We start from the raw sequence: 11,058 nt of genomic DNA, 5'->3' as shown, positions 1-11,058 counted from the left end.
CTCCAGCCAGTTACTGTGGGCTTACGTGAGGCAGAGCTCGTCCCTGCCTCACTCCTCATCGCTCCCATGTAGGAGTTGAAGCGGAGCTTGGCCAATTTGCTAATTTTGACTATAAAAAGCGATTGGAATCAAACATAAATCACACTTACAACACAGATCACTGGAGACATTTTATTATTATTATTATTACTATTTCGTTTTTCTTTAGTTGTTTTTCCGTTACATTGGAGTATGACAGGTGAGGCTCTGCCTCCCCTGAATGCACGTCGCTGTTGGTAAGGGAATACATTTATCTATTTTGTATCCTAATGCCGTTACATGTAATACGTGACTCCCTAAGCCTGTTTTCACCCACCTGCAACCGATTCGCTAATAATCACAAATGTTTATTTCTTCGACCCCTTGAGACTATTTCTTGTTTAATAATCGTTACATCTCCTCAGCACCAGTGTTGGGACTAACGCGTTACTCTAACGCAACTACTTTTTGCGGTAACTAATAGCGTTACTAGTTACCTATTCCCATTCAGTAATGCCGTTATAGTCACTGTGATTAAATGGATGCGTTACTGCGTTACATTATGTGATGGAACTGAACCGAATCTCCCTGCGGATGTAACTTACAGGCGAATACAGCGATGTCCTCTCACAGCACCATGGAAAAGTGAAAGTAACCAGAGAGGAGAGAGGATTGGTTAACGCGGGGTAACATTTCAGGGTAAGCCAATCAGATACAGAGTTGGGCGGGTCTTGCCTTATGGGGAAAATACACACACACGAACACTTGCTAATGTTAACACACACACACGGCAACGCTCACCACCAGCACACACACACATACACAATGGCAGATGCAAGTATCAGCGACAGCAGCAGCGCATTTGCAACTTGGAAATATAACCACTATTTTCAATTTGTGGGGATAAAGGACGCAAAAAATATTACTGTAAAATGTAAACTGTGTGCAGGACAGAAAGCATTGTCCACATCGAAAAACAGCAATGCCAATCTCCTGAAGAACCTAACTAATGTACATGGGGCTATAAAACTAGTTGCCAAAGACCCCACCGTCTCAACCACCGGCAGTGACCCAGATGGAGCAACACCATCTAAACAGCCAAAACATTTTTTTAAATCGCCACATGTCACCCAGAGTCAACTAAACAGATTGATTGCCATGTATGTTGTTGAGGACATGCTGCCCATCCCAACGGTCAAGTCTGTTGCCTTCAGAGAACTAGTCAGCAAAAAACAACACAAAAACTTGTATTTGTATTGCTATTATTTTTTTAAATAAAGTAAAGTAACTTTGTACTAATTACTTTTATAATAAAGTAACTAGTTACTTTTTTGAGAGCAGTAACTATAACTATTACTAGTTACTTTTTAAAAGTAACTTGCCCAACACTGCTCAGGACCAAGTTCCCGTGTCCTGCCTTTCACCTGCTGATCACCCACTGCTCATTTAAGGTGGACTCACCTTTACAAGGTACCAGCTAGTCTTAGTGTCTTAATGCTAACGTTTTGTAAAGTGATGCTAGACCAACAACGTGCTGTTGGGCTGTGTGCTCTCTGCAGGACGGTGTCTGTACTCAAAGATTGTTGATGAAATGAGAGCTTCACTCTGTTTTTGTTGTCTAAACAACGCCAACAGAGCGATACGTCTTCTTTCCAGCAGATGGCATAAATGTTACATCATGCAGTTCAACTGTCATCCACATATTAGAGATTCAAAACAGCAATGTGTGAGATAAGGCTAGTAATTGACTATTTCAACAGAATGTGAACTTCAAACAAGCCAAGAAAAGCCGGCATAACATGGGACAGTAAAGTGTGAGGTGCTGCTACCTGTCTGTCTGAAAGGACAGTAAAGTGGGAGGTGCTGCTACCTGTCTGTCTGAAGGGACTGTAAAGTGGGAGGTGCTACTACCTGTCTGTCTGAAGGGACAGTAAGGTGGGAGGTGCTGCTACCTGTCTGTCTGAAGGGACAGTAAAGTGTAAGGTGCTGCTACCTGTCTGTCTGAAGGGACAGTAAAGTGGGAGGTGCTGCTACCTGTCTGTCTGAAGGGACTGTAAAGTGGGAGGTGCTGCTACCTGTCTGTCTGAAGGGACAGTAAGGTGGGAGGTGCTGCTACCTGTCTGTCTGAAGGGACAGTAAGGTGGGAGGTGCTGCTACCTGTCTGTCTGAAGGGACAGTAAAGTGGGAGGTGCTGCTACCTGTCTGTCTGAAGGGACAGTAAGGTGGGAGGTGCTGCTACCTGTCTGTCTGAAGGGACTGTAAAGTGGGAGGTGCTGCTACCTGTCTGTCTGAAGGGACTGTAAAGTGGGAGGTGCTGCTACATGTCTGTCTGAAGGGACTGTAAAGTGGGAGGTGCTGCTACATGTCTGTCTGAAGGGACTGTAAAGTGGGAGGTGCTGCTACCTGTCTGTCTGAAGGGACAGTAAGGTGGGAGGTGCTGCTACCTGTCTATCTGAAGGGACAGTAAAGTGGGAGGTGCTGCTACCTGTCTGTCTGAAGGGACTGTAAAGTGGGAGGTGCTGCTACCTGTCTGTCTGAAGGGACTGTAAGGTGGGAGGTGCTGCTACCTGTCTGTCTGAAGGGACAGTAAGGTGGGAGGTGCTGCTACCTGTCTGTCTGAAGGGACAGTAAAGTGGGAGGTGCTGCTACCTGTCTGTCTGAAGGGACTGTAAAGTGGGAGGTGCTACTACCTGTCTGTCTGAAGGGACTGTAAAGTGGGAGGTGCTGCTACCTGTCTGTCTGAAGGGACTGTAAAGTGGGAGGTGCTACTACCTGTCTGTCTGAAGGGACAGTAAGGTGGGAGGTGCTGCTACCTGTCTGTCTGAAGGGACTGTAAAGTGGGAGGTGCTACTACCTGTCTGTCTGAAGGGACAGTAAAGTGGGAGGTGCTGCTACCTGTCTGTCTGAAGGGACTGTAAAGTGGGAGGTGCTACTACCTGTCTGTCTGAAGGGACAGTAAGGTGGGAGGTGCTGCTACCTGTCTGTCTGAAGGGACAGTAAAGTGGGAGGTGCTTCTACCTGTCTGTCTGAAGGGACAGTAAGGTGGGAGGTGCTGCTACCTGTCTGTCTGAAGGGACAGTAAAGTGGGAGGTGCTTCTACCTGTCTGTCTGAAGGGACAGTAAGGTGGGAGGTGCTGCTACCTGTCTGTCTGAAGGGACTGTAAAGTGGGAGGTGCTACTACCTGTCTGTCTGAAGGGACAGTAAGGTGGGAGGTGCTACTACCTGTCTGTCTGAAGGGACAGTAAGGTGGGAGGTGCTGCTACCTGTCTGTCTGAAGGGACAGTAAAGTGGGAGGTGCTGCTACCTGTCTGTCTGAAGGGACTGTAAAGTGGGAGGTGCTGCTAACTGTCTGTCTGAAGGGACTGTAAGGTGGAAGGTGCTGCTACCTGTCTGTCTGAAGGGACAGTAAGGTGGGAGGTGCTGCTACCTGTCTGTCTGAAGGGACAGTAAAGTGGGAGGTGCTGCTACCTGTCTGTCTGAAGGGACAGTAAAGTGGGAGGTGCTGCTACCTGTCTGTCTGAAGGGACTGTAAAGTGGGAGGTGCTGCTACCTGTCTGTCTGAAGGGACTGTAAAGTGGGAGGTGCTACTACCTGTCTGTCTGAAGGGACAGTAAGGTGGGAGGTGCTACTACCTGTCTGTCTGAAGGGACAGTAAGGTGGGAGGTGCTGCTACCTGTCTGTCTGAAGGGACAGTAAAGTGGGAGGTGCTGCTACCTGTCTGTCTGAAGGGACTGTAAAGTGGGAGGTGCTGCTAACTGTCTGTCTGAAGGGACTGTAAGGTGGAAGGTGCTGCTACCTGTCTGTCTGAAGGGACAGTAAGGTGGGAGGTGCTGCTACCTGTCTGTCTGAAGGGACAGTAAAGTGGGAGGTGCTGCTACCTGTCTGTCTGAAGGGACAGTAAAGTGGGAGGTGCTGCTACCTGTCTGTCTGAAGGGACTGTAAAGTGGGAGGTGCTGCTACCTGTCTGTCTGAAGGGACAGTAAGGTGGGAGGTGCTGCTACCTGTCTGTCTGAAAGGACAGTAAGGTGGGAGGTGCTGCTACATGTCTGTCTGAAGGGACAGTAAAGTGGGAGGTGCTGCTACCTGTCTGTCTGAAGGGACAGTAAAGTGGGAGGTGCTGCTAACTGTCTGTCTGAAGGGACAGTAAAGTGGGAGGTGCTGCTACCTGTCTGTCTGAAGGGACAGTAAAGTGGGAGGTGCTGCTACCTGTCTGTCTGAAGGGACAGTAAGGTGGGAGGTGCTGCTACCTGTCTGTCTGAAGGGACAGTAAAGTGTGAGGTGCTGCTACCTGTCTGTCTGAAGGGACAGTAAAGTGGGAGGTGCTGCTACCTGTCTGTCTGAAGGGACAGTAAGGTGGGAGGTGCTGCTACCTGTCTGTCTGAAGGGACAGTAAGGTGGGAGGTGCTGCTACCCGTCTGTCTGAAGGGACATTAAGGTGGGAGGTGCTGCTACCTGTCTGTCTGAAGGGACAGTAAAGTGGGAGGTGCTGCTACCTGTCTGTCTGAAGGGACTGTAAGGTGGGAGGTGCTGCTACCTGTCTGTCTGAAGGGACAGTAAAGTGGGAGGTGCTGCTGCACGTGCCTGGTGGGGACAGTTGTCTTTGTTATCATGTTTCATTTCCAGTTTGTTTTTCAGCTGTTATTAAAAGATCTTTGTGCTCATTATTGTCTCTGTGTGTTTGTGTCCCCGGCTTTCTCTCGTTTTAATCTGCACAAACTGAAACTGGTTCATATCACAGTCTGATCCACGCGGCAGCTTCAGGCAACATGTTTGAAACTGAAAACGTGACGTGGATCATAAATATATCAGCAATTAAACAACATCTTACATTTATTTTCACACAATACGTCTCCTTGCAGTATCAACACTAATTCGGCTAAATTTTATATTTGATCTATTTGGTAGATAGGCTGTATTTACACCATAACGGTGCAGAGCTGATAGAAAGGGACACCTATTGGTTAAAGAACATTATTGAATTTTATTATTTTATTATTAGATATTTAACTCTAGCGAACCGTTAGCCTTTCAATGTAATTTCCCTTAGGGGTTAGCATGAAGCTAACGCATAGTGTGAAATGTATGATAATATGTTAAATGATTGCTATGCTTGAAATGAATGTACATTTCCGTGTGTGTCCAGTTGTACAGTGCTTTCTGAGTAAAACTTTAAAACGAAACTTCTGAAGCCGAGTGTTCTTCCTGTTGTCTGTCTGCCCGGGAGCGGGGGCAGAATAGTGTTGTTTTAAAAGTGTAAAACCGTTTTATTGAATAAGAATTGCATTTGATGTTACTTAATAAATATATTTAAATATTACCTACATATTTATTAAATGAAAGATAAGAATAGCAAGTAAAAATAACATGAAAAGCCAAATATCTTTTACTCAAGATTTGTAATAAGATGCACATGTAATCTTAAGTCAAATCTACTATACAATAGTAAATAAAATGTACTTACAAAACTGAGTGTGACAGTAAAGTTTACTTAAGTGCCTTTAGTAACGAACACTTCTTAACTGTAAGTAGAAGCTATTTGAAATATGCGTAGTTAAACTGCGTGCGTTTTGTTACCTCGATGTTCCTAAGTAAATCTTACTCCCCGTTTTTTTCAGTGTAGACAAAAATAAGACGGAAATAAAATACAAATATTTGTACGACTATTTATATTTTGTTGCACGGTTGAAAATGTTTCGTATCTTGTATTTTGAGGTGATACTGCAACACGAATTAAAATAAAAACGGTTTTAATTAGGTCAACTATCATCCTGCTACGGTCCCGCGCCAGCGCCTTTTCTTGCAGGTGAATAACCTGACCCCCGGCTCAATGAGCAAACTGGATAAATCAAAGAAAATAAAAGTATCGGAGCAACACAGAGGGTTTCATTCTCAAATCAAATCAAGTTTTATTTATATAGCACATTTATAAACGATTTTTGGTCGAGCCAAAGTGCTGTACATATAATAAAATTAGCCTACAGTAGAGACACTTTACAGCAAATACAACAACACAGATTGTTCAGAATATCAGTATGAGAAAAACGACACCCTCTGTCCTTAGACCCTCACATCGTACAAGGAAAAACTTCCAGAGAAAACCCACAGTTTGAGGGAAAAAATGGGAGAAACCTCAGGGAGAGCAACAGAGGAGGGATCCCTCTCCCAGGACGGACAGATGTGCAATAGATGCCGTGTGTAAATCGAAGAGATAATACATTTTACAGCATATAGACTGAATGTTAGGAAATACATGTGTCTGTAATAAGAAGATGAATCCACGAGGATGTCAGCTTGAATCCTGTGGGAGCCATCAGGGAAGCAGCATGACGAGACCCAAGGCAGGACCGCAGAGGCAGGTTCAGCCACGACCCGAAACGTCCACGACTTAATCCAGAACTCAGGATAGAGGATCCAAGAAACAGGACTACAGCAAGAGGATCAGCCTCGACTCCGGATCCCGGCGTAGATATAGATACAAAACAAGAAAAAATATTTGGCTGGGTTCATCGGAACAAGAGAATACACAGACACAGACAGAGAGGGAAAAGGTTATTGGATAAAAGTTATTCTTGATAACCCTCTGCGTGGACAGATGTGACCGGAGGTCTTCTCCTTCTGTGCCGCTGCTTGGCACCGTGCCAGCGCACCAATTGTGCGCACCGGCTATTTAAGCTGAGGTGCCAAACTGGGTCCCTCCCATTTCCGCTTCTCCTGTGGTGGCTGCAGCCTGGCGTGGTGACGCAAATTGTTTGGCTTGGCAGCGTTAATGTCCTACTCTCTACCGGACAGGTAAAGCACGTTGCAGTCTGTCATTCATTCATGGGAACAAGCTACACACTGCTGACACTTTTCTCGTCTTTGCGCCAGTTTCCTTTAATGTAAAAATACATGCAAAAAAACTGTAGTTGTTGTCTATCAAATAACAATATATACATTGTTAGAGGCTATCAAGCTATCAAATATGTTTTGCGGCTCCAGACAAAAATTGGTGGAAAAGGGGGCAAAATGTCTCTTTTGGTCGAAAAGGTTGCAGACCCCTGCCATAGTTTATGGGCGCTGTACGCTATATGGGATATGAGGGACATGTGCACTGTACTTCACTTTAATTAATAATATATGCTGAAAAATGTATATATTACAGCACGACTTTTTGTTGAATAGATTTGATTGGTTCAAAACTTCGGGTCGCGATTTGTCGACAAAGGAAAAAAGTGGGTCCCGAGGTCTGACACGTTGAGAACCACTGGCCTGTGCCAAGGTCCGGCCCTGTTTGACACAGAGATTATTTTAATACTAACCTGTTATAACTAAAGCCTTGAGGTTTAGTTCTAACACAGAAACAAAGCAAACAGCATTTTCCAACCAGGAGAAACACTTTTAACATCAGCTCACTCTCAGAGTTTCATGGATTATTAAAGGTCCCATGTCATGGCCATTTCTACTTGTTAGCAGAGTAAGCATAACTTCATTGCTGTTTAGCATCCAAATAAGTGGAGGAATAACAAAACATCAGAGACAGTGGCTTTTCATTCAACGGACTCTCCCATTGGAGGCGTGGCTTTATTTATACCCATCATGACCTTTAACCTGTTACGCTATTGGCTTCCGGTCATGCACAACAAATAACAGAAATTGGTAACACGTTTACCTCAATGTTAACACTGATCATAATTCCATTGTTGAGGTCTACTAAAATAGATTTATACTGTGCAATTTTCCAAACTCATTGGTTTCTCATACAGCATCTCTGTAAAGTATGTGTATTCACCAGGTATTCACTCTCTGTCCTAAACGGCTTGTTGGAGCTCCTGCCCCCCCTCCCTGTGAGCCCAGTGTGCTCTGATTGGTCACGACGTTGAGGGGCTCGTTGCTGCTCGCCGCTGCTGCTCCTTGCTGCGAGGAGCAGACAGGCTTCCGTGTCGGCGATACAGCGAGAACAAGCGAAACTCATCCTGAGCACACACAAACACTCACAGCCATAAGTGTGGCTTGATATTGAGTAATAAAGAAAACTGTGATGCTCCTCTCGCTTCCAGCAGAGAAACTTAAAATAAGGAGACCAATGGAGTCTCTGAGAAGGTTCAAATGGGTACTTTAATTAAGTAACGTGGTAATAGAACAAGCAGAAGGTAATTGGGGGGAGAGAAGCTGCAGCTTCCTCTCGCAGTCCGGGCTGTGGAAAAAGTGCCTGTGTCAGTACCAGATATGTTCGGCCTACCAAATATGTTCGGGTGTATTTCCGTCGCATCCGTCATCCGTCATATCCGTCATATACTCACCTCCCTCTGCTCCCAGCGCTATGCTGCCACACACCGGCCGTCTGCGGAACTGCAGCCGGAGGAACTCGGTACAGCTTGTTATGTGTGAACGATCTAGATCCCTCCGCTTCCCCATAATTACCGCGACCATTTTAACTTTCATGACAGAAATGGAGAGCTTTTATGCTGAGATAAAGCAGTACGTGCTCAATGGTGGTTACCACAATCTCACCATCGCCGCTGAAAAGCATGATAAAAGGAAGGCGTTAATTCGGAGGGCATCCAAACAATACCTGATCAAAGGTAAGTAACAGAATAAGACCATGGTTAAGTCACGAACATACGTTTTTATTATGAGGTATAAACCCCCTGTACATGTGACATCATCACATCCCTTTACTTATAGGGATCAATAAAGTATATATCTATCTATCTATTTATCTAATGGTGTTTTTTGGTGCAAAAGTGATCATACCTCTAATGGTTTATCATATTGCAATTCCAACATTTTTCAGTAAATCGCAAGGACTCCACAGCTTGTTTCTCCTTTTTCTTTTTATACACACTTTACATTACTGTAGTTGTTACGTCTAAACCACATTTGCCACTGGATTTCTTGAACAGCTTTTAGTCATAATGTCATCTCTACACATGTCTAAATGATTGTTTTGTTGTTCCTGTTGTGCCAGCTGGAGATTTGTACTACACATACAAGGACAATGAGAGGATGGTTGTGTGCACCAAGGACCAAATTATCAATGTCCTGAAGGAGTGCCATGATAACCTGGGTTCCGGAGGTCATGCAGGGAGAAGGCGCACCACCGAGAAGGTTTTGGCAACGTACCACTGGTCCACTATGCGGGAGGACGTGAAGAAATGGGTGGGAGTTTTTGACTGACTGACTGATTATTGATCTACAGAAATGTGTTGTATGTGTACATTGAAACAGAGTGAGACATGTGTGGATCTCATTGGCCCACTTCCCTCCACTGCTAAGGGCAAAAGGTACTATCATGATGGGCTGAAGCATGTGTAACCTCCTTTAAAGGTTCTAAACGTGAAGAATCTGGTTTAAAAAGAAAGGAAATCATTTACAGTGATTCTGTATGTATTTACAACATTCTGCATTTTATATTGCAGATACATTCTAACAGCGACTGATCTGTTCACGAAGTGGGTGGTAGCAAAAACGCTCTACCACAAAACAGCTGTTGAGGTCTCAAAAAAGATTGTAAATATTCTTCTCGATTTCGGTCTTGTCGAGAAGATCATTACCGACCAAGGACGGGAATTTGTCAATGAGGTACAATAATCTATCTAATACAGTGTATGTGTTATGTGTAACAATGTAATACGATTTTTCAGGTAATTTGGTAATTGGTGTACACTAAACCATCTGCAGGTCAACCGTGGTGTTTTTGATGCACTGGGTGTAAAACACTGCATCACTTCAGCGTACCATCCCCAGTGCAATGGCCAAGATGAGCGTACAAACCAAAACATAAAAAAAGCACTTGCAAAGTACTGTGGAGAGGACCAGAATGACTGGGATTTACATCTGAGGGGCATTGTGGCGAGCATTAACACCTCAAAGCAGGTACAATGTTGTAACAAATGCAGATGGAAACAATACTCAACAGAGATACTAAAAGGAATTTTTATGCTTTCAGAGGTCAACCAAGTGCACGCCCTATTTTGCCCAGTTTGGGAGGCACCCTCGCGTCCCGGGTGTTATAAATGCTACAGTCAATGACAGGGATGATACCTCTGTTTTGGTGCCTGCTGATGAGGCAGAACAGCAGCTTGAGGCAAAGGCTGCAACCATTGCAGATTTGCACTCGAAGGTGAGAATAAAATGGCAATATTTAAAACATAATAACTCCTAAAAAATGCAAGCGTATGTTAAGGACTGTAAATGATAACTGTTACATATCTTTCTCAGATTACCAGAACATCCAAATAGCACAACAGAGACAGAAAATCTCTTTTGAAAAACGCAAGGGAAAGAATGTGAAATCTTTCCTGATTAACGTTGGAGATGAGGTCCTAAGAGCGAATAAGAGGAAGGAGGGCCGAAAAGGTGGAAAACTGGAGTGCAACTGGTTTGGCCCTTATGTGGTTTCCTCAATCACCAACAAGGGTGTGGCAACCCTGTTGAGCTCAACAGGAGCTCAGCTGAGACAGAGTGTGAATGTGTCTCAGCTGAAGCCCTTTATCAGGCCTATGTTGAGAGGTATTTTGATTATCAATACAAGGACACATTTTAGGTATACTTCATGTGTGGTACTTCAATAATACTGTTTATTTTGTGTCTATCTAATAACAGCTGAACCGAAGTTGGATTCGGAGGGGTCAGTTGCTGACCACCAGTATGCCCTCTCTGGTGCGAAATACGCAAAGGATCTACATCCGATTCAAGACAAGCTGGTAGATATATGTTTACTTCATGCACAGTGATGGAGGTGCATTGTTTTGATTTTAATTTTTCTATGTTTTCTATTGGCTTGAAGTATGTTTTGCAATCTGTTATTTGCAGCTCAGCTATGTGCTAGACCACAATAGGCCTGGAGCAGAGGTCATTGTGAAGGAGGGTGATGTGTGCCTGACCAGAGAGGACTTTTGGAGCCTGAGTCTTCCTCAGTGCATGGAGTCAAATGTAGGTATACTTGAGCTTTCCTCCCAACTTCATCTTGTCTCAAATAAATGGCACAGGTAACTTACTGTTGTTACTGTTTCAGATTGGAAACACGTGCCTGAAGATGGTACAAGAAGCCACCCAAA

At 44.4% G+C, this 11,058-nt stretch overlaps 1 long non-coding RNA gene across 1 annotated transcript; it reads left to right on the top strand.

Moving 5' to 3' along the window:
* Nucleotides 1-9,096: 9,096 nt before the first annotated feature.
* On the top strand, nt 9,097-9,743 carry LOC117537138. Its single transcript, XR_004567682.1, has 3 exons — nt 9,097-9,157; nt 9,418-9,580; nt 9,680-9,743. It is a non-coding gene; the product is annotated as an uncharacterized LOC117537138 (long non-coding RNA).
* The last annotated feature ends 1,315 nt before the right edge of the window (nt 9,744-11,058 follow it).

Source organism: Gymnodraco acuticeps, unplaced genomic scaffold, assembly GCF_902827175.1.
Source record: "Gymnodraco acuticeps unplaced genomic scaffold, fGymAcu1.1, whole genome shotgun sequence".
NCBI lineage: Eukaryota > Metazoa > Chordata > Actinopteri > Perciformes > Bathydraconidae > Gymnodraco > Gymnodraco acuticeps.
The sequence above is the reverse complement of the archived record's forward strand: the minus strand, read 5'-3'. Positions and strand labels throughout refer to the sequence as shown.